This window comes from Mesocricetus auratus, unplaced genomic scaffold (genome assembly GCF_017639785.1).
Source record: "Mesocricetus auratus isolate SY011 unplaced genomic scaffold, BCM_Maur_2.0 Super-Scaffold_4256, whole genome shotgun sequence".
Lineage (NCBI taxonomy): Eukaryota > Metazoa > Chordata > Mammalia > Rodentia > Cricetidae > Mesocricetus > Mesocricetus auratus.
The window spans coordinates 32,077,201-32,098,099 of NW_024429182.1; the positions used below are offsets into that span (position 1 = coordinate 32,077,201).

General features: G+C 42.7%; 1 protein-coding gene and 1 pseudogene across 1 annotated transcript in view; both read left to right on the forward strand.

The window, feature by feature from the left end:
* Positions 1-20,754, forward strand: part of LOC101827091 — an 82,663-nt pseudogene extending 61,909 nt beyond the window's left edge.
* Glis3 (GLIS family zinc finger 3) overlaps positions 1-20,899 on the forward strand; it is a 407,081-nt gene that overhangs the window by 207,741 nt on the left and 178,441 nt on the right.

Sequence of the window (20,899 nt, forward strand, 5' to 3'; positions counted from 1 at the left end):
CTGCAGTGTGAGGGACTTTGCTGTTGACCTGCTCAGCTAGAAGTGGGCAGACTCTGGTTAAGACCCCTAAGCAACAGTGAATAGAAAGAACTGGTCAGGTCAGCCTAGGGTCACACTGCTCCCCAAACTGTTTCCTGGTGACTTGGAAAGGTGACAGCTTGCAAAGGCAGCAGTAAATTGACAACTGAAAGAAGACACTGATGTGGTTCTGAGAATCCCCGAGGACAGATACTGGGAAGGTAGGGACCCTGAAGGGTCAGTGAATTGTTACAACATTCCTAATTATCAGCTGATGTGGACTGGGCTTCTCCCTGGGAAATTCTCCTTCTAATTAACATGGTTCTCCTCTGGACAGCTCACAGGTCTGTGCTAATTCCAGAAACAGTGGAAAGATAGACCAATAGCTCTGTTTTAATTGAAAATACAGTAATTAGTTTGTGCAGTCCTGCTCTTAATTATAGTGCCAAAAATTTCTGTTTCCAAGCTATATTTTGGTGTATGATGCCCTGACAGAATTAATAAAGGTTTTTTTGGGGGGTAGGGGCAGGTATATGTTGCAGTTTTTTCAACTCTGTGACTCATTTCAAACCTGGACATGGAAATGGGATGCACCCATTCTGGGTTCCTGGATCCTTTTTGCCTTTCTTCAGCAGGAATACAGATGTGTCCTCTTAATTGTCACAGACGTACTTTATGTCTACTGCAGGAGCATCTCCTTGGGTAATGATGAGCAGTGTTTTTACTTCCTTGTTCCCTAATATTATTAGGAATGTTATTCCTAATATTATTCCTATTCATTGTTTGACATTTTCAAACACCAAGAGGAATTCCTGCCATAAAACTGTTTTAAAGTCTACAGTTCAGTAGTATCTAGTCCACAACTCCAAGGTGTCCAGTATATTCACAGGACAGCGTAACCATTTCCTCCAGGATGTTCCAAAAGGCCCATCACTCCTAAAGAAACCCACGATGTAACTCCTGCTTCTTTCTACCCCTCAGCCCCAGACAGCCACTGCTCTGCTCCTTGTCTTCATGAATTTGTTTACTTTGAATATTTCACATACATACAGTGAGAGCTATACAAATTTTTTGGGGGGAAGGTTGTCCTTTTTTCACTTAGCATAGTTTCTGAGGTTCACCCATTGTAGAGAATATATTGAACTTTTGATTACTTTTTATGGATGAATAATATTTCATCAGGTGGTATGTGACATTCCTAGAGACACATATATGAAATGTTCATTTAACCCCCAAAAGGTTCTGACAGACCACAGTAAGAGTTCATCAGCCCCGTTTAGCAAATAAATAATCATGTTTGATTTATTTAAAGAAACATGAGTGACTCATGGCAATTAGACTGGAAAAGACCAACTTGCTATAATGTGTAGTTGGGGGAAAGGTCAGGATTGGTATCCATGGAAGGGCCTGATGGTCCTTTTTCCTTTAAGTGGGACTGTCAGTAGTGTCTGTTACCACAGACTTCACAGTTTTCTGTACCATTCTGTTCTGTCAACCGTTTGACTGTGAGGCAAGGGCTCTTCTCGGTCACCTATCACTGTGCTTCAAGATGGGGTGGGCGTGGCAAGCCCAGATGAATGTATGCTATAACACATTTTGATGACTAGCTCTCTGGTTGTTTCCAGTGTTATCTGCTGTGAATGGTGCTTCTGTGATCATATATGGGGTAAAAGTACTTGTGAGTCACATTTTTGGGTCATCTAGAAATGCTGTTTTCACTAATTTCCATGGTGACAGCTTTATTTTGTATCTCTGCTGGCAACATGTATGTTTTAGTTTCTTCGCATCCATGTGCTTGCTAGTTTCTTTTGGGGGGGGAGGGGCGGGAATAGCCATTGTGGTGTGAGTGAAGTGTTATCTCACTGTGGAATTTTTTTTTTTGAGACAGGGTTTCTCTATGTAGCCTTGGCTGTCTTGGAACTCACTCTGTAGACCGGACTGGCCTCGAACTCACAGAGATCTACCTACCTCTGCTTCCTGGGTCCTGGGATTAAAGATTTGTACCACCACTGCCCGGCAGGGATTACATTTCCTAAAGACTAATGACATGAGCATCTTTACAAGCAGTTTCAGGGAGAGCTGTACTACTTATGTCAGTGACTGCATATCTTCTGTATTGGGATATTTGAAAAACAGACAACAGAATGAATTGATGGGGAGATAAGATCTTTCATAATTTCTTTTTCTTTAATTGTGTGTGTGTGTGTGTGTGTGTGTGTGTCTCCATGCCACAGTACATGTGACAGTCGGAGGACAATGTACAGGAATCAGTTCTCTCCTTCTACCTTGTATGTTCCAGGAATCTTGGGACATATACCTTCAGTAGGTTGAACCATCTCACTGGCCTAATATTGGTTTGGATTTATAATGCAGAGGGCAGTTAACTGTGTAGAGTTCAGTGAGTTGATTTTTTTCATGTGTCCCAAGGATTTCAAAGTCAGTTTAGAGATGGAGAGATAGGTATCAATAGGTTAAAGATACTTTTTTTGGCAAGACATTACTAACTTATATCTTAGGTTTGGGCACTGGAAATCATTAAATCTGTTTCCCTTTTCTACGTAAAGAATGAACTTTGTCTTATATTTTAAAAGTGTCCCCTTTTTAGGCAGGTGCTGCGTGACATAACATACAGAGCAAGTCCTGCTGCCTTTGCTCTTCGTTGTTTACACAAGGGATAAGAAAAGGGAGAGTGCTTTCAGCCAAGACTGCAGTCTCCAGTAATTTTCCAAAAGACAAGCACAAAGGGATGGATGAGAGTCACCTGATGTATGTTCTCTAGACCTTTTAGGAAACATGGAGTTGTTCTTGTTGCCATGTACCTGCAATTCTGGAAAGACGGTGGTATTGTAGACATCAAGGCAATGGGTACTATTCCCGAAAGGAATGCCCCATGTGTGTTACCATGGCAAAGCTGGAAGAGTCTGGAGTGTCACTCAGCATGCTGTTAGCAATGTTATAAACAAGCAAGTTGAAGGTAAGATTCTTGCCAAGAGAATCACTCTGTGGATTGAATGTATTAAGCATGCTAAGAGCTAAGTCATTCCTGAAAGAGGTGAAGGAAAATGATCAGGAGAGAAGGAAGCCAAAGAGGAGAGAACCTGGGTTCAGCTGAAGTGTAGCCTGCTCCTGGCAGAGAGGCACACTGTATGAGAAGTAACAGAGGGACACCTGAGCCGCTAGTGCCCAATGCCTATGAGTTCATAGCTTAACAGATGCCTAAAAGGAAATAAAAGACCAAGTCTTGGGGGCCGTCAGAGAGAGAAGCAAAAAGTCCTGGCTGTGTCTGACACCAGTGCCTCCATTACTGGCGGTGCTCTTACTTATGTGATAATGCAACTGTCCCTCTGACTTAACTCATCCATATCATTATCCTGCACTTCCACTGGTTTTTGTGTATAGATACATTATTAAAATGTTAGTCTTTGAAAAGCAGGTGGTGGTGTTGGGATTGCAGAGAGAAGCTGCAGGACCAGGGCATGGCGTTGTGTGTGTGTATGTTCTTTTGTGACCCGGGCCACACATGTGTGACGTTTTGACAGTATTCACTGCGTTTTATGCTCAGAGCTTATACTATTTTCTGTAGATATGCTATCCTTCAGTACATATCTTAGTGAAAAAGGAAAGGATAATATTATGCTTTGTCCACAGTGCCTTATATGGTCTTAATTCTAATATAAAAGCTGCTTGATATGAGAAGATGTGGGCCCTTTTGTCTTGATACATGGAGAAGGCAGACAGGGAGTTGACTCTCAATTGAACATCTTTTAAGGAAGTTGTATAAATGCATGATTGATTTGTTCTTTGCAGCAGTCCTGTACAATGATGTGTTGTTACCTTCATCTTGCTGATAGAGAAACTGAGGCTAAATAATCTAAAATATTAAGGTTTATATCACCAGGGAAAAAATATAAATACTTAAGGTTCATATCACCAGGGAAAAAATATAAATACTTAAGGTTCATATCACCAAGTGTTATGGAGCCAGAAATGCCCCTCCAGAGGCCTCTGTGGTACTGGGTGCTCTTGTTATGCAGCTGATATTCAAGGGCTATTTGTTAAATGGTGCATGAGTTCATTAGAGCCGGCAGAGAGCCTTGCTGCTCCGGCAGCTCTGGGTTGTGCTGGTTTTGTCTGGCATGTGTTTGCAGATGTGGCCATTGAAGCAGAGGTGACAGGACCCTCATCCACCGGGTTTCCCCTTCCTACAAACTCTGAGCTGGCCTTCGGTTAGACAAGGCTGGGGGGATCTTAAGAGCTCTTGACAGATTGACGGGCTGTTAGCCGGAGTGTGCCTCTCCTTCGAGGTTCCGCAAGGCTGTTCTCATTTAGAGCTGGTGTCTGAATGCCTCCCTGGCTGAAAACTGGCAGGAATAATGGTCTGGTTTGGAGGCTGGGTTGAACAGGATTCTAGTGAGCTGTCAAATGTGATTGCCGAAATGATTTCAGTATGAGCTTATCAGACTGCTGAGGGGCGGAGAACAAGCACACTGCATGCTATTTATGGCATTCACACCCCTGCAGCTTGGAACAAAATATAGCACGTCCCAGGCTCAGATTTAAATTAGAATATTCTGGTGTGTATGCACAGATTAACCGAACAATAGATTCATGGGACAAGAAGATCCTCAGACCTGGATGAGAGCATGAATATGTCTAAGTTTACAGTGCATTTTGAAAATGTTTCAATCACCAAAGGAATCGATTGTCCTTTACCAAGGAGGACTGGGAAGGGCGTCCTAGTGCATGCAGCTGGAAGTCTCAGTAAAACTCCCACCACCATGGAGGAACCACTGCTGGATTACACTGCTTTGAATTAGTGTGTGTGTGTGTGTGTGTGTGTGTGTGTGTCTGTCTGTCTGTCTGTCTGTCTGTAACACTTGGTTGGACAGCTCTTTCAGTATTTGGAGGATTTGGAAATACATAAAGGTTATTCAGTAGGCATATCCTTTAGACAGGTTAGTAAAATTGTATTCTGAAACTACTGTAGGAGTGGAACTAACTACAATGACCCCAGTCTAGCAGGGTGTATACAGTATCCAGGGTGTATTGTTGGGACATAGGGCAGCTTGAAGGATCTGGGTTGCAGAGCTTTTCCCTACTGTCTCTCCTCTGTGTGTGTGTGTGTGTGTGTGTGTGTGTGTGTGTGTGTGTGTGTGTGTGTGTGTCCTTGTGCATGCTCTAATCTTGGAAACCCATGGAGCTCATCTTCTGACAAACCTGGGTTTGAATCTAACCCTGTCTCTTCCCAGCTGTATAGCATTCAGTCTGTGTCTCCTGAAAGACTAACAAGTATCTAGAGGTGTGTGAGGGTTAAATGAGATGATGTGTATAGTGCCTGGGCAGTAGATTCCATTCTTTTCATTCACCTCCTCTTCTTCTGGTAACCTTGGTAAAGTGCTGTAACACCGACTTTGAAAACAAATATACCTTAAAGTGCTGTAACACTGACTTTGAATGCAGTCTCTCCTCTGATTTCTTTAGATCTATAATAACTTGGCCACTATAAATAGGCTTGGGGTATGGGGAGGTGGTTCAGTGGTTAAAACATTTGCTGTACAAACGAGAGGACTGGAGCTCAGGTTCCCTAGAAGGACACAAATGCCGTATAGGTGTGGTAGGCCATCTGTAATTCCTGCCTCGGAAGGCCAAGACAGGTTCTCCAGCAGGAAATAGTTTGCCTCCAAGATAAGGTAAAAGATCAATGGGGAGAATTCCTAAAATCAGCTTTGGGCTTCTACAGTCACACAGGTGCATGAACAGAAACACATGTATATCCACACTCGTGAACATTGAACACACACACACACAGAGAGAGAGAGAGAGAGAGAGAGAGAGAGAGAGAGAGAGAGAGAGAGAGAGAGAGAGAGGGAGAGACAGCAAAATAACAAAATACCTAATAAGTATCATAAGATTTAAAAATAGATGGTAAAGTAATTACTAGTTGGATGTTTATAGACTTTGAAGTGTATTATTCACTACAAAACAACTCATTTTAATTGAAATGCCTTTATATAGTTAAAATTTTTTAATTTTATCTGATTATATATATTACATGTGATAATTCAATTTCTCCTTTCTCTCTCTCTCTCTCTCTCTCTCTCTCTCTCTCTCTCTCTCTCTCTGGCAAATGGAAGACACTAGAGAAATTTAAAGCATGTAGTTGTTTTAATTCTCTTATTTCCTTCAGGGTGGGGTCTCTGTCAGTGTCTAGGGATGTAGCCTAGTAGTGGAGTACTTTTATGGTGAGGGACAAGGTTGTTTTCCAAAACCAAACAAAACAAAAACTTCATAGGCTCTTTTCCCATCTTAAAAGTTTTCAATTATGAACAACTCATGATTATATCTTTTTAGCTAAATATATTCACAGAAGTATTATAAGCACATTCTGATGTCTGTAGACTCTGACTGCCCAACTATCCATTTATATGCTCATCTCTTCTTTCAGTACATGTGTGCTGGACTATCGCTCATTCTCCTAAGTGCTTTGGGCCCATTGATGAAGCATACAGGTGCAGATTCTGTGATGAAGCTACTGAATGGAAAAAAAATAAAAATGGACGCACAGGAAAGGGCTGCTTCTAGGTATGGTGTGGGAGAAAGTTTATTATAATGTGGGAGAGCATACTCAGAGGCAGGGACTTTTGGGAGAATCCAGAGTGGACATGACCAGACTGAGCTGGGCCATGTGAGGAGGGGAGGAGAAGGGGAGCCAAGTGCAGCAGCCCAAAGGTACAAGAAGGGGAGGGTAATGTCTGAACTACATAGGGAAGAGCCCTAGCGGGGAGAGCAACCCAGCTCCTGGGCTGGAGAGTTCTGGGTAGAGGTTGGGCTATGCTGAGATCCAACTCTGTAACAGGTAGAAGCAGAGGGAAGATTACTAGGAGAACCTGGCAGCCAGCTCTGCATAGATACGTTAAATAGACACCTTAGCAGTTTGTCCTGGGTTTGAAACATAACAGCTACTACCTAGGGTTGGAAACAGGACATAGATAAACATTTAGGAATCACCAAATGAAATTTATTGTATCTGTGCTAAATGAAGTAATCTAATCAGGGGAAGACTTTAGTAACTGAGTCAAGCTGCAAAGGGAGAGTAAACATTAAGCAAGTCTCAACCTATAAAGTCAAATCCTGCCTTCCATTCTTGCAGACTTGAAGTCTGGTGGCAATCTGGGGGTGGGGGTAGGAGTCCTCCTACATGTGCCCTGTAATCAGGGGGTACCCTGTCAGTGGTAGACTGAGTTCCCCACCCGCTCAGCTTTGTGGAAAGTGGGAGGGACAAGACACAGGAGTTTCCTGGGCATTATTTATTTTGCCCTAATTAGATGGGAGCCTGGGCCAGGTGGCGCAGCCCTCCCTGTGCCTTCCACCTTTGCAGCATGCACAGGAAGCTAATGCAGCTGAGCCAAGACGCGTGCTCCTTACAGGCATGCAAAGGGGGTGGAGGGAGGAAGAGAAGAAAATTAATTAATTCTATCCACACAGTCATTATCATGACCTTCATTTTGATTCTTGATGTGATGACAGCCATATTTGCAGCTTGTACAGCCGTGATACTAATTAGAATGGAAACAGCACTTTGGATAAATTTCCTTTTCGAGAAGGTTTATTTAATTCCCTTTACAGTCTCAGTCTGAACACCTGGAGACAGGCTGGGGCTTTCACAGGCGGAGAATTTGACTGGATCATGGAGAACAGCACCCACCATCATCACTTTGGGGAAAATTAACCTTCACTGAGTAAGCAGTGTGTAGTACAGTGATGCTTCTCAAACCCGCTGCAGGAGAGGCCCAGCCCAGTTATTTTCCTTTTAATATTTTAACCCACTGCAAAAGAAACACAGTCTGCTCTACAGGACTGAGCATGGTGTGTGTGTGTGTGTGTGTGTGTGTGTGTGTGTGTGTGTGTGTGTGTGTGTTTGACAACACCGACTCTGGTCTGCACTTGGTTCAAGGGTTGAGTTTCCCAGTAGCAGGGGTATGGAAGTATGGTTCCAGTTGCTTCGAAGAAGCTTCCCTTCAAGCTTCTCTTTCATTCTGGGTTCTGCTCTTACTCCAGGGATTATCAGGTGTGGGCATCTTTGGGAACCAGTGCTAATGGTCCTGTCTCCCTGGAGCTGTGGATACAGCCTCTGACCTCCTTGGGGGTGATATTATTACCTTCTTTACTCTGATGACTGTCTTACAAAAATAGGAACTTTCAAACCCAGTGATGCCTTTGACTTTCAGAGTCAGCCCTCTGCTCTCAGAGACCTGCCCATGTGACTTCACATTTCTATAATAAAACGGGTATAAAGAAGTGTAAGACTTACTTGTGTGTGTTTTTTTCTTGTTTTGTTTTTGTTTTTTTCTCCAAGTCTCAATTTTTAGGGCAGTTTTGTATGATTAGAGACAACAATCAAAGAATGCCATGGTGACATTTTTTTAAGGCTCCATTGGGCCACTAACAGATCACTCTCAATTCTAAACCCAGAATTTCTTTGGTAAGAAAAGAAAAACATAATAGAGTTTTGTTGAGAGAAAGTTTCCTGAATACTTGTACTGTGGTAATACTGTCTTGGTGTTATTAATAGGACTTCTCTGGAAATTTATTTTTGACTGCTAGGAACTTAGAATCTGAAGCAAATAATATGGAAACCTGTACTCTGTGCAGCAATACAAAAGATTGGTCATTTAAAAATTATTTCAAATATCTTTTAAATAAGGATTTTCTAGGAAAGTTGAACATATAAACAGTTTTTAAGGCCCACATAACTAATATTTAATTTACTAATATATCATCTGTATATAATACGTTATACTTTTTATATTTTTGGTTGTGAGCCTAACCTTTAACAACTGAGCCATGTCTTCAGCCCAGGTTATACTTTTTAGGAGAAAATTCATACATTCACAGCTGTGTCCACTCATGAGCTCATTGCCACAAGCAATAACAGAAAGCATATTCATTGCTTCCAAAAGTTTCCTTACCTCTTTGTGATACATTCTTGTCTCAGTCCCTGGTGCCAAGAATCCATCATCCCGCCAGTTACTTTACATTTTTTAGAATTCCAGGTAAATGTCGTCTTACAGTATAGACTGGGTAGGTGAGATATCCTTACTTTGAGAGTCAGGGTCTGGCTTCTGTGTAGGTAGTCCGTTCCTTGGTGTTACTGAGTGCTTCCTTCTGTGGAGTTTGTTTCTCTTTTTTTGCTGAGACACCAGTTCAGATGTTGAACTACTGTGAACTTGTGTGTAAGTCTCAGCATGGACAGCTGTTTTTATTTCTCCCAGTGACAAGGTCACCTGGAATAATGTATGTTTCACAATGAAGGGATCTAGACAGGGCAGTTTTGCTAATATCAGGCACTAATATGTACACAGTGGAAAGGTTGCGTGTGTGCCTGTATGCGTGTAGGGGTAGTGGTAGTGAAGATTCTACCTGAATGCATGCTAAAAATATGCTTTTATAAAATATAGTCCCTGGCTGTGACATTAATCCCAGCCTTGGGTGGCAGAAGCAGGTGAATCTCTGTGAGTTTGAGGCCAGCCTGGTCTACAGAGCAAGTTTCAGGACCAGTCTCCAAAGTTACACAGAGAAACCCTGTCTTAAAAAATCAACCAACCAACCAACCAACCAACCAACCAACCAACCAACCAACCAACCAACCAACTGTCTCAGACAAGGGGAATCCAGGATAGAAATAGAGTGTAAATCCAAGTCACGGACCAGGGACCTCGGCTCCTCTGTTTCTTGAGGAGATGATGTGGACTGGTACTTCAGTAATTTTATCTGCTCTTATGTGAGTGGGTATGTTGGTAGTAAGGTGACATTTTTAGGCTGGATGAGAGAATTACATAAGAAATCCTATCTAATGCTATTAGTATAATGCCTGGGCATGGATAACCTTTGGGTGTCAAGTTGTTGCCATCTTCATTGTATATAGAAAGGTGTCAGTGTTTTTCTTTATTTATTAAGTGTGTGTGTGTGTGTGTGTGTGTGTATGTACACGTGTACATGCATGTACACTGTATGCTGAAGTTCAGAGGACAGCTTGTGTGAATTAGTCCTCACTTTTCACCATGTTGTCTCTGGGGATTGAACTCAGGTTTTCAGGCTTGCTCCTAAGCACTCTCCCCACCGGTCCTAGGAGGCATTTTAATGAAACTGTCTGAGATGAGGAGAAGCTGCCTGGGAGAAAAGTGGACCTGACCTGCTGCCGTTCATCTTCTTTTCCTTGGTTTCCTCATTGTGTCAGAGAAACGTGCCAAAGCCATTGCTTTCACAGCTTCCAGCTTTAGGCACACAGTGTTCCAGATAAACTGAAAACTCTGAATTGTTTGTGAATTATCCAGGTGAAGCTAGGCTGCTTAGTTTTTTGGGGGGTTGGAGTAGGATTAGTAAGCTTGGTAAATGCTTTAGCAGAGTAATTCTAACAAAAACCTGGAGTATTCTTAGAGCTCTTTCAAGGACACTGTCTGGGCCCTTGGAACTATTGTTAGGACTATTGTTAGTGTGGTAATGACCTCATTTTGCTAAATGCAATGCCGTATTATATTTATTCTCTTAATTGAAAACAAGATTCTACCAGTGTTGAAGTGTGAATAGGAAATTCAACTAGGGAATAATAGATGCTTGCATTCTTAAATCACAAAAAGACAATGGGAAGTAAATACAAAGCTTAACCATCTCCATGAATTCGGTGGATACGCATAGGAAGCTGTCCTGTTTTTACTTGACATGGCAGGACAATGGTGACGTTAACGTACTAAAATGAGATTTCGTCAGATAAGTTTGACAAGGTTAAGTTTTACAAGGGACAGTGAGAAATTTCTTACTGTTTGACCAAAACCATATGTAAAATGTTTTAAATCATTAAAGCTGGTGTAAATTAGCATGTGGGGTTTGTTCTTTCAATGCCTCCCCATTTCTTCATCTTTAAGTAGCATGGGCTAGCATATGTGTGCCTACACAGCCTAGCATGTGCGTCATGCAATGTATATACACAAAAGACTTAGATGACAATCTTGGGAGACCTCTCCTTCCAGGGTCTTCTTTGGGATTGGAGGTGTTAGGTTCCCATTGCGCTCAAGCAAATCCGGCCTGCCTCAGCTCGAATGCCCCCTGCCTCGGCTTGAATACCCTTCAGTCCCCGAGCCCTGCTTCTTTCTGCTGCACAGACGTCTTGGTGCTTCTCTATTTTGGGCACTTTGAGCAGGTGGAATTTGATTTGTGGTGTTACTGTGGTTGTGATCGGGAGCTGCATGACCGCTATCATTTGCTTAGATCAGGGAGGCAGCAAGAGAGAATCTGAAATAGAACCCACCATGTGTGCGCCTGCTAATTATTTGCTTTGTTCTCACAGCTCGGCACTAATTCATATAATATCAGACATTTATAATCTGGCACTATGTAAATGACTAGGGAGAAGTCTAAAAAGTGTCTCATCGCTGGATGCTCAGGCTCGTTGCAGAAAGTTATTAAATTCTCAAGACTGAAGCTAATGCGGAAGTGAGTGGCAGAATCCATGTTGCTAAGTATTTGGTTTGGGACTCTTAGACCACAGCCTGATTGGTTTCGAAGATGGAAGACAGTTCCAATAGACTTAAAAAATCATCTATTTCTAATGCTAAACAAAACAAAAGGATTGGTGAATTTTTCTCAAATTGACCAGGAGTTTAGATATGAAGCCAGAATAAACACAGTGACATTTTCTGTTTAAGGACTTTGACAACTCTGATTCTTGGGAGGAGCTGTGGTGTGACTCACAGTGTCCCGTGTGACCTGCCTTTGGCACACTGGCCACAGAGGCCACACGTGCCCACCAGCACACTGCTGACCCACATGCCCACACTGGCTGGTCTGTATATCTTGACCAATGTTGTCTAGAGACAGCTCCCTCACCTCCTTCAAGGTTAGGCTCAGATGTGACCTTCTCTAGGGGCATTATTCTACTGCCTCATTAAAATTGCAACCTGGACCTTCCCTGGCTTCCACAGAGCCAACCCCCTTGGTTTTTAGCTTCCTTTCTCTAAAACCATCCCCATTGTGCTTGAGAGTTTACTTCTTAATTGCATCACCCATGACTATCAGTATTCCCTGGCCTTCCTCCCCACTCCTCTCTGCAGGGAAGGATCTTTGTGGTATTGTCTACTGATGGGCTCAAGCAGGACATTGTAGGCACTTAGTAGAGACTTGATGAGTTTCCTGGGTGTGATAAGCATTGAATGTAACATCACCATTGAGTGACTGAGCTGTCAGTAAAGGAGTATGATGTCATAAAAGAACGCTTCCCTTGAGGCCTGCCCCTTCTTCCATAACCCTTTGATAGCTGTGAGATCACTCTTTGTTTCCTAACAACCCCTGGGGAAGATTGTGAGGGACATATAAGTCACCAATACCAGGGCACAGTTTGCACTTTGTAACCCAGCCCTATGACCCCCTACAGACACCCATGCTTTGTCAGAGAGTTTTAATGTTCCACAGGACCAACGTTAGTTTTATAATCACACAGAGTTTGAACTCAGCCCTTCTATCAGCTTCCTGCTAGATGACACTGCTTGGTGCTTTGCTCATTTCCCCTCCTGGCTCTTCCCTACCCCTTCATGAGGTAACCACTGTTACCTCATTCCAGAACGGGCATTGAAGATGAAGAGGCAGGCATACGCAGGACCTCCAGCTGGACTGAATTTCAGCCTGTCTTGTTCAAAGATAATTCATGCTTCTTCGTGTAAGGGAGAATACAGAAGCTTTCTCTCTAACCAGAGAAAACTGGTCTCATTAATGTCTACCCTTGTACCTGTTCTTCTGTCACAGTCAATCTCTAGGGCCATGGGTCACAGCCTCTGGGACAGTTCTTCTGTAGGTATATGTACTTGCTTCCCAGGGGGCAAGGCCTCGCTGCCACAGCTGCTAGCAAGGGACCCATAGATCTTAGAGTTTAGGTCGAAGGCAATTTGAGAGCTAGTGTACTTTCTATTGGAACACTAGTCTCCACCTCTCCCCCCTCAGTCTCCTTCCCTGAGTCCGCCAGCCCCAGTCAAAGTCTCCAGTACAGCTGTATTTGGTGTGCTTAACCACAGGCTTGGTGAGCTTGGATGATAAAAGTGCATCCCAAGTGTCCTCTGGTTTACAGAGAACATTTATTAAGAGAAGAGACTCAGCTCCCTTCTTTCCTCAGTGACTTCTTTTTCAGCTGTGGGTTCTGGAGTCAGGTCTGTGCATTCCTCCAGAGCCTGCTCTGTGTCATTCAGGCAAGAGGCTGATGGAGTCGAGCATTAGACTTTACCCCTAAGCCTCTTAGTTGTGCATCGCATACCCAGGCTCTTCCTGTCAAGATGTGAGAAAGGCCGCTTGACACAGAGCCCATTTTGATTTCCTTGCCTTTCCTACCCTCTCTTCCTTTCTTGATGCACTTGGACATTGCCGTTACTGTACAGACACTGTAGTGGTGTCTCCTTCAGTCCGAGCATTTGAGTCTCTGTTTGTTTATGGGGATTTGCACAGTGGTGAGACGTAGCTGAGGACTGGGGCTGAGCTGGGGAAAATAGGTTTGCCCCAATGATTTCTGGAAAGGGGCAAGTTAGTAAGGTATTACTTTGATTAAACATGGTCATACAATGTCTTCCAGCCAAGTTCTGATTGCATAGGGAGGGGCTTCTGCTGAGTCCCTTCTAGTGGAGTCTCATTGCCTATCTTTAAACTGTTGGGATGTCATCATAGGGAGCTTATCTTCTGAGGAGGCCGTCTTCCTCTGCACTGTCTTCTCTTGTGACTTGTTCTGGCACCATATTCTTCATCCTGAGGGTTCTGTCTTTCTGTGACACTTCGCCTCCTGAGAATTCCACAAACTTCAGGTCTTATATCTCAGCCCCAGCTACCTGTCACAGACTCTCTGATTATCTCTACTCTGGAAACACTCTGAGATCCCTCTGTGCAAAGGAAAGTTTCCTTCTCCAGATGATTGACCTCTTCCTGTCCTATCCTTCTGTGCCATTTATATATGGCCTTGTATGTGGTGTGTGTGTGTGTGTGTGTGTGTGTGTGTGAGTGAGTGAGTGAATGTGGATTTGTATCCCCACAAATCAATCACTACCTTCTTGAAACACTCTGAGATCCCTCTGTGCAAAGGAAAGTTTCCTTCTCCAGATGATTGACCTCTTCCTGTCCTATCCTTCTGTGCCATTTATATATGGCCTTGTATGTGGTGTGTGTGTGTGTGTGTGTGTGTGTGAGTGAGTGAATTTGTATCCCCACAAATCAATCACTACCTTCTTGAAACACTCTGAGATCCCTCTGTGCAAAGGAAAGTTTCCTTCTCCAGATGATTGACCTCTTCCTGTCCTATCCTTCTGTGCCATTTATATATGGCCTTGTATGTGGTGTGTGTGTGTGTGTGTGTGTGTGTGTGTGTGTGTGTGTGTGTGTGAGTGAGTGAGTGAATGTGGATTTGTATCCCCACAAATCAATCACTACCTTCTTGAACATAGGGAAATTTTGCTTTCTGTCTCTTTACTTTTCACATCTGTTTGTTGTAGGTGGGCGTGGTGCCTGTACTCTCCATGCAGCAGAGTCAATATGGGCCAAGGAATGGTTAAGCAGTTATTTCAGCCTCTTCTGGTTTCTTCCCTATAACTAAGCAAAATCTTCCTTGTCTTTCTGAGGAATTGCTAGCCCCTATCCAGAGACATGTACAAAGCCTGCCCCTAATAAGAACTGACCTTGGCAAATATCTGGGTGTGGAGGGAGTAGAGAAACCTAGAACGCTAAGTGGTTTCTGGAAGAAAAGGAGTTTCAGAGAAGAATAAAGGTCAAATTGCATCTTTACAGAATCGCACAGGACCAGATGACAGGCACATGATGGCAGATTGAGTAGTTGTTCTTTAACATTGAAAGCATTTTGCGGTGTGATTGTTTGGCTTGTGGATCGGATGTCAGAAAATCTCTTGGGCTACAACGCCCAAGAGTGAGACGTCAGCAGTTGCCTGTGTCATTTGAGTGTGTGTTCATTTTAGTTATCATCTGATCAGATGCCAGCTGGAAATGGGATTTAGTGGCTTTGCACAACAATGGAGCCCACAACAATGGAGGGCTGAGAGAATATGACAGAAATAGTGAGTGGCAGATCCTTCGATGTCTCACTTAATGCTATGTGACTGAGTGCTGCATGTAGAGTTCTTCATGTCAGCGTCAGAGCAGAGCCCATGTGGTAAGACCTCCCAGCACCCTGTGGGTGAGATGGGGTGGCTGGGCAAAGTCATTTACTGCAAATAGGCTCAGAAATGTCTAGGCAGAGGGACTGTAAGACTTTGGCCTTGGAGAACCTCTGGCACTTCATTTATGATCTTCTAAAATGCCCCATTGGCAATTCCAACCTAATGTAATGTACTGAACCCATTGCACCCCTCTGTTACGTTTTTTGAATATGTAATTCTTATTTACTCAGTGTGAAGTGAAAACAGAAAGTACAAGAATATCCCTGGCCAAAGGCCCTTCTGCAGATAGGAAGCACAGCAGCCTGGCCAGGACCTAGTTTTCAGAAATAACAGGAATTTCATTTGTGGTTGACTCTGTAGGATAAGGCTTCAGATTTGCAAGGTGTTCTATCCGAAAGCAGCGCTAATGGCCACTGACTTTCTGAATGAAGGTGTTTGGAGTTAGATAGACATTTGCTTCACTCAGTTTGCTTTGAGTGTATTGAACTTGAAGTGGTTATATGACCAGTCTTTGAGTTAGCATTGAGGGCCTTAACTAGAGAAGAAATACTATATACAGCAATGCTACAACTGAGCCATGTTCTCCAAGTAGTATCTCTGAATTTGGCAGGCAGTGTGTATCAGCTGTGTATCATTGGTTTTGTCATTCTTGTTTCTCAGGGTCAGGCTGGTTATACGTTTCATGGTGGAAAATAGCTGTGGTAGTCTTTGAACAACTTCATAGACAGGAAAGACAACTTGAATTACAAGTGTGTGAAATTAAAGCAAGTCTCTTTTCAGATTCATAACAGGTGAAATATCACAGACAGACTTCATAATATTTTAATGTAGACATGGATACTTCTATGGATATTCTACATGAGCATTTCCATTTAAAAAGATTATTAGTATTTTATGGTTAATATTTCATTAATATAACTTGAGAGGACAGTGATGTATGATAGAAGATTGAAGTGGGGGTCAGAATCTTTATTTGATATATTCTTAAAGTCTTTTTTCTCCCTCAAAAACTCATTTTATCCCAGATCTGTATACAGCCTTCTGTATACAGCTAAATTATCTGTTATATTTCCTTTAAAACTCTGAGACACTTTACCAGATTTCTGATTCAGAATCAGATTCTTATCACATGCATTAATTAGACATTGTATTTTCCTCTGTGGCTTTCACCCTACTGGCAACTACATAGTTGACATAAGCAGAGCTTTGCTATCACCAAACTCTATGACATTGGAGTTTCCTAGAGAGGAACTTCACATTCTCTGTGGTTGTTTGTTGAGGGAATAGATAAGCATATGAGTAGATAGTTGAACTGCCCATATACTCTAGGATTCAGAACTGTATGCCAGCTGCCACTATCTTGGTCTCAGGGTGCATATCTGTCCTCTTAAGGCAAGCAGATTAGATCATTTCTGTGTCTGTGCTGCCAAGCTGCATAAGTAAAAAACCACAAACTTAGTGACTTAACACCATCCAAAGGGCTAACTCTGAGAAAGTAATACTCCCTAGCCTCTTCCTGGTTGCTGTAGGTTCTGTCAGTCCTTTTCATGTAGTGACACAGCTCCAATTAGTTCTTTTTCCATGGCCGTCTTCCTTTTGCGTGTGTAGAGCCATAATTTCATATTTAGAGACAGCCCTGATCCAGTATGACATCATCTTAGCAGATGACATTATATATATATGCAGAGAACGAGATCTATTTTCCAAATAAGATCTGGGGCTGAGGTCTCAGGCAGACGTGGACTCGTGAGAACCCCGTTTAACAGAATTCAGTTCAGTTCTCAGATGCTGCCTTATGTAATTCTCTTCCTGAGGCTCAGAGCCCCTTCTTCACATGTGGGTCTTAGAAACTTTGGCAGTTCTAGCAACATAAAATCTAGGAGTTTCCACCCAGCTGCCCACAGGCAGGTATCAAGCTTGCCACCTTGGAGGAGATGCTGCATCCAAATCCAAGTCTAATTCTAGATTCCTGGACTCCCGTGATACCTTTCCTCCACTCTATCTGCTTCACATTGCCCTTGGCTTTCTAAGGATTCTGATGAGTCCATAACATTTCTTTGCACATGAAAGGAAAAGGCACTCCCGTGTTTGGGATTTCAGCTTCCACCACCTTCCCACCGGGCATGTGTTGAGTTCAGTCTGCCCACATGTGTGTATGAGCCATTGGCCTCTGCATGTCCTGAGGAGTGATTCCTGAACTTCTGTTATCTACCTGGTCCCTTTCTGTCATTGAGTCAGCTGGATTTGCCTCTTCACCCTGCCTGCCCTAACTATCCTAACCCTTAGAGCGGCGGTTCTCAACTTTCCCAATGCTGCGACCCATTAATACAGTTCCTCATGTTGTGGTGATGCCCACCCATGAATTTATTTTTGTTACTACTTCATAACTAATTTTGCTACTGTTATGGATTGTAATGCAAGTATGTGATATGCAGGATATCTGATATGTGGCCCCTGTAAAAGGGTCGTTTATCCCCCAAAGGGGTCATGAACCACTGTCTTAGAGTATTTATGGATTCCAGACTCTTTTATTTTGAGGCTTTTATTTGTACCAAAAGATTAAGTGTACACTAGAAAAAGAAAGAAAATGTGGCCTAAGACTTTATGCACAGAAAGTAAACTTGAAACAGTAGCTCTTGAGCATGTCTTTGTTCTGAACTATTCTGCAGAGAAGCCAAATGAACATTTGCTAAAGTCCTGTTGCATGCCAGGCCCCGAGTACAGGCTATAAATGTGTGCACATGTACACAGATTAGTTGCATTAACATATTTAAACAGTGCAGTCCCGTAGAAAGAAGCAGTTTCTCCAAGGGCAGAAATTTGATTAGATTACAAGAATGGATGATCTGCTTCTTGTTATCATGTTTTTGTATATTGGGAATAGAAAGTCACAACAACCTTCAAAGAGAAAATATACAAGGAGGAAATGGAGGTGCTTGCAGGAGTTATTTTAAAGTTCATCGTCTATTTTAAACCTAATCAATGCAAGCTGGAGTTTCCTCTCCTCTGTTCAGCACATATTGTAAAGAGGGATAGAGAGGTTGGAGCTCCCAGACCACCAGATGAGACAGTCAGTTCACAGATGTCAGCACACTGTGTAACAACCTGTTAGCAGATGAAGATCCCCACAGCACAACTTTTACTCTGTGCTTCTACTTGAAGCAGGGGCATGTGGGGAGTTAACATGTGACCACAACTGGGAGAAGAACAAGCCCAGGTGAGATGGTAGCCAGCTGTGCCGGGTCCCACCTTCCTGACTGCTACAGTCCTGCAGGGTATTTCAGGAATACATCAGGGAGTAGTACATCATTCTTTGCCAGCTTAGCAAAAATACACATCTCATAGCCTTTAAGTAATTACACTCATACCTAAGTAAAAGCATCATGGATTTATATATGCATACTCCTTTAAAGAATTGTCAGGTGCCAGTTAAGAATGATCACTGATACCCCATTTACATGTCATTTTGTACCACCAACATAGTAAAAGAATAAATGCAAAGTCACCAGAGTTTATTTTGCCTAGATTTCTAAGTTCCACATTGTGTTTCTAAAATGTACATCGGGCACTTTCATTGCTCCTTTTCTAAATGTGTCTTTTTATGTCCAGTGATATATTTATTTGTGAACTCCCATAGCATTGGGCTTTTTGGTGATTCTGAAAATGCACCAGTGTGAAAAATGCTCCCTTTATGTAAGGTTCCTAATGCCTGATGAGTAGCTTCGAAGTGGGAACAGGACGGTGGCTTAGCCCCTTAAGAAATTGTTTTGAATGGCGCATAGAAAGGTTAGAAGGGACTTTGTTATATACTTTTACATTTTTCCATTCCCTGCACAATATTTTACAGGAAGGCTTTCCACAAATTGAAGAAATTACAAAAACAAAAACTCAGTGCCTCTAGTTCTTCCTTCCCTCCTGTCACCTTTCCGACTTCTGCTGCCAAAAGTAATGATTTTTAATGAGAATTCTCAGCCATAGAAAGTTGACTTTTGAAAGGGATGCTGGAGAGTCCTTCCTCTTGGCAGGTATGTCAAAACAAACAAAAGTTAAAAGCAGATAAGCCCATTTTCCCACAAATATCCAGAGCTTCATAAAAGTCATAGCAAATGAAAATGAAACATGGGAGCAAGGTGCTCACCCCACCTAAACCTGGCTGACTGGAGAAAAACCATTTGTTAAAAGAAATTAAGAAATAAACACCACTGAGAAACAATTTCTCCATAGTCTGTAAGATCAGTGGGTCTAGAAGGATCTAGATTTCACCAGGCAGCCTGGATGCTGGGGCTCAGGGTCTCTCCATGATCGGGCAGCTTTGTTTCTAGACCTTTTGTGAGAGGGTTTCTTGTTTGTCTGCACTACACTACACAACATTCATTTCCAAAGGCTTTGTACATAGGACCAAAGACATCTGTATGACCGCTGGATAACATGTTATTCACTATGCTAGAACCAAACACTTATTTTTGCCTTCTGGACTGTGTTGTAGTTTTCATTTGTCATATATCTGTGAGCACCCAGGGGGCAGAGACTTGGTCCTTATTGACTTTTTTCATTTCCCAAGGCTTGACCAAATACTCCTGAATAACCAGACCTTCTGTCATCAAACAGCAGCAGTGGCCTGCTCCCCTCTCTGGGGTCAAGAAATATTTTCTTTACACCTGTGGTGTAGCACTTCAGGTGTATAATTATGTGTGCGTGCACGCACTCACACACACACACATACACACATACACACACACACACCTTGCTCATATAAGATTTTAAATGGAGCTTTTCAAAGATTCAAAACTCTCTGGGTGTAGGGGAAAATGCAACTAGGAGTGAACTGGCTTAGACACCCTTCTTCCTTCCATAGACTCACTTTCTGGAGAATACATGCCTGCTTTACAACTGGTTTTCCTTGGAATCATATGTTGCACCTTGTAAATACGAACTAGTATGTCACTGCTCTCAGAAATAGGTACTAATGGTAATATTTTAGTGGTTTCATCGGTCTAATGTGTTCTTAACTCAGGATTTGATCTAGAAAACAGGAGCCACAGAAGGAATTTGAAACATGAAAGAATTTGATATTACATCTTACAGGATAATTTGAAGGAAGGATGAGAGAAAATTGTGTCTGGCTTTTAGAAGGATGCTGTGGAAAGCAAAGGACTTAATCCATGGCCTCAAGGAAAGTTTGAGATCTGATCAGGTTCCTGTCTGTGTTTTTCACCTTCCTGCCGTTGGTGGAGAGAAATCATTGCTTTTCCTTCTTTTCCACTTCCCACAGGATACCCTGGTTCTTCTTGGTGGTAGATTCACCTGGGATTAGCTAGTAAGAGGCCTGGGGAATGGAGTGTTCTTTTTTCTCTGTGGAAGAAAAATGCTTATGGTGGACAGATACCACTTGGAGTGTCTGGGGGCTTGAATAACAATGGCCCTTATAGGCTCATGTGTTTCAGTGCTTGATCCCCAAAGTGTGGAGCTGTTTGGGATTAGAGTTGATTAGTGTGGCCTTGCTGGAGCAGGTGTAGCCTTGTTAGAGTAGGTGTGTCACTAGGGTGTGCTTTGAGGTTTCAAAACCTCATGCCAGGCCCTGTCTGTCTGTGTCTCTGTGTCTTTGTCTCTCTCTGTCTCTGTCATTAGGACATTGTTCCATTGTTCTCTCTCTCTCTCTCTCTCTCTCTCTCTCTCTCTCTCTCTCT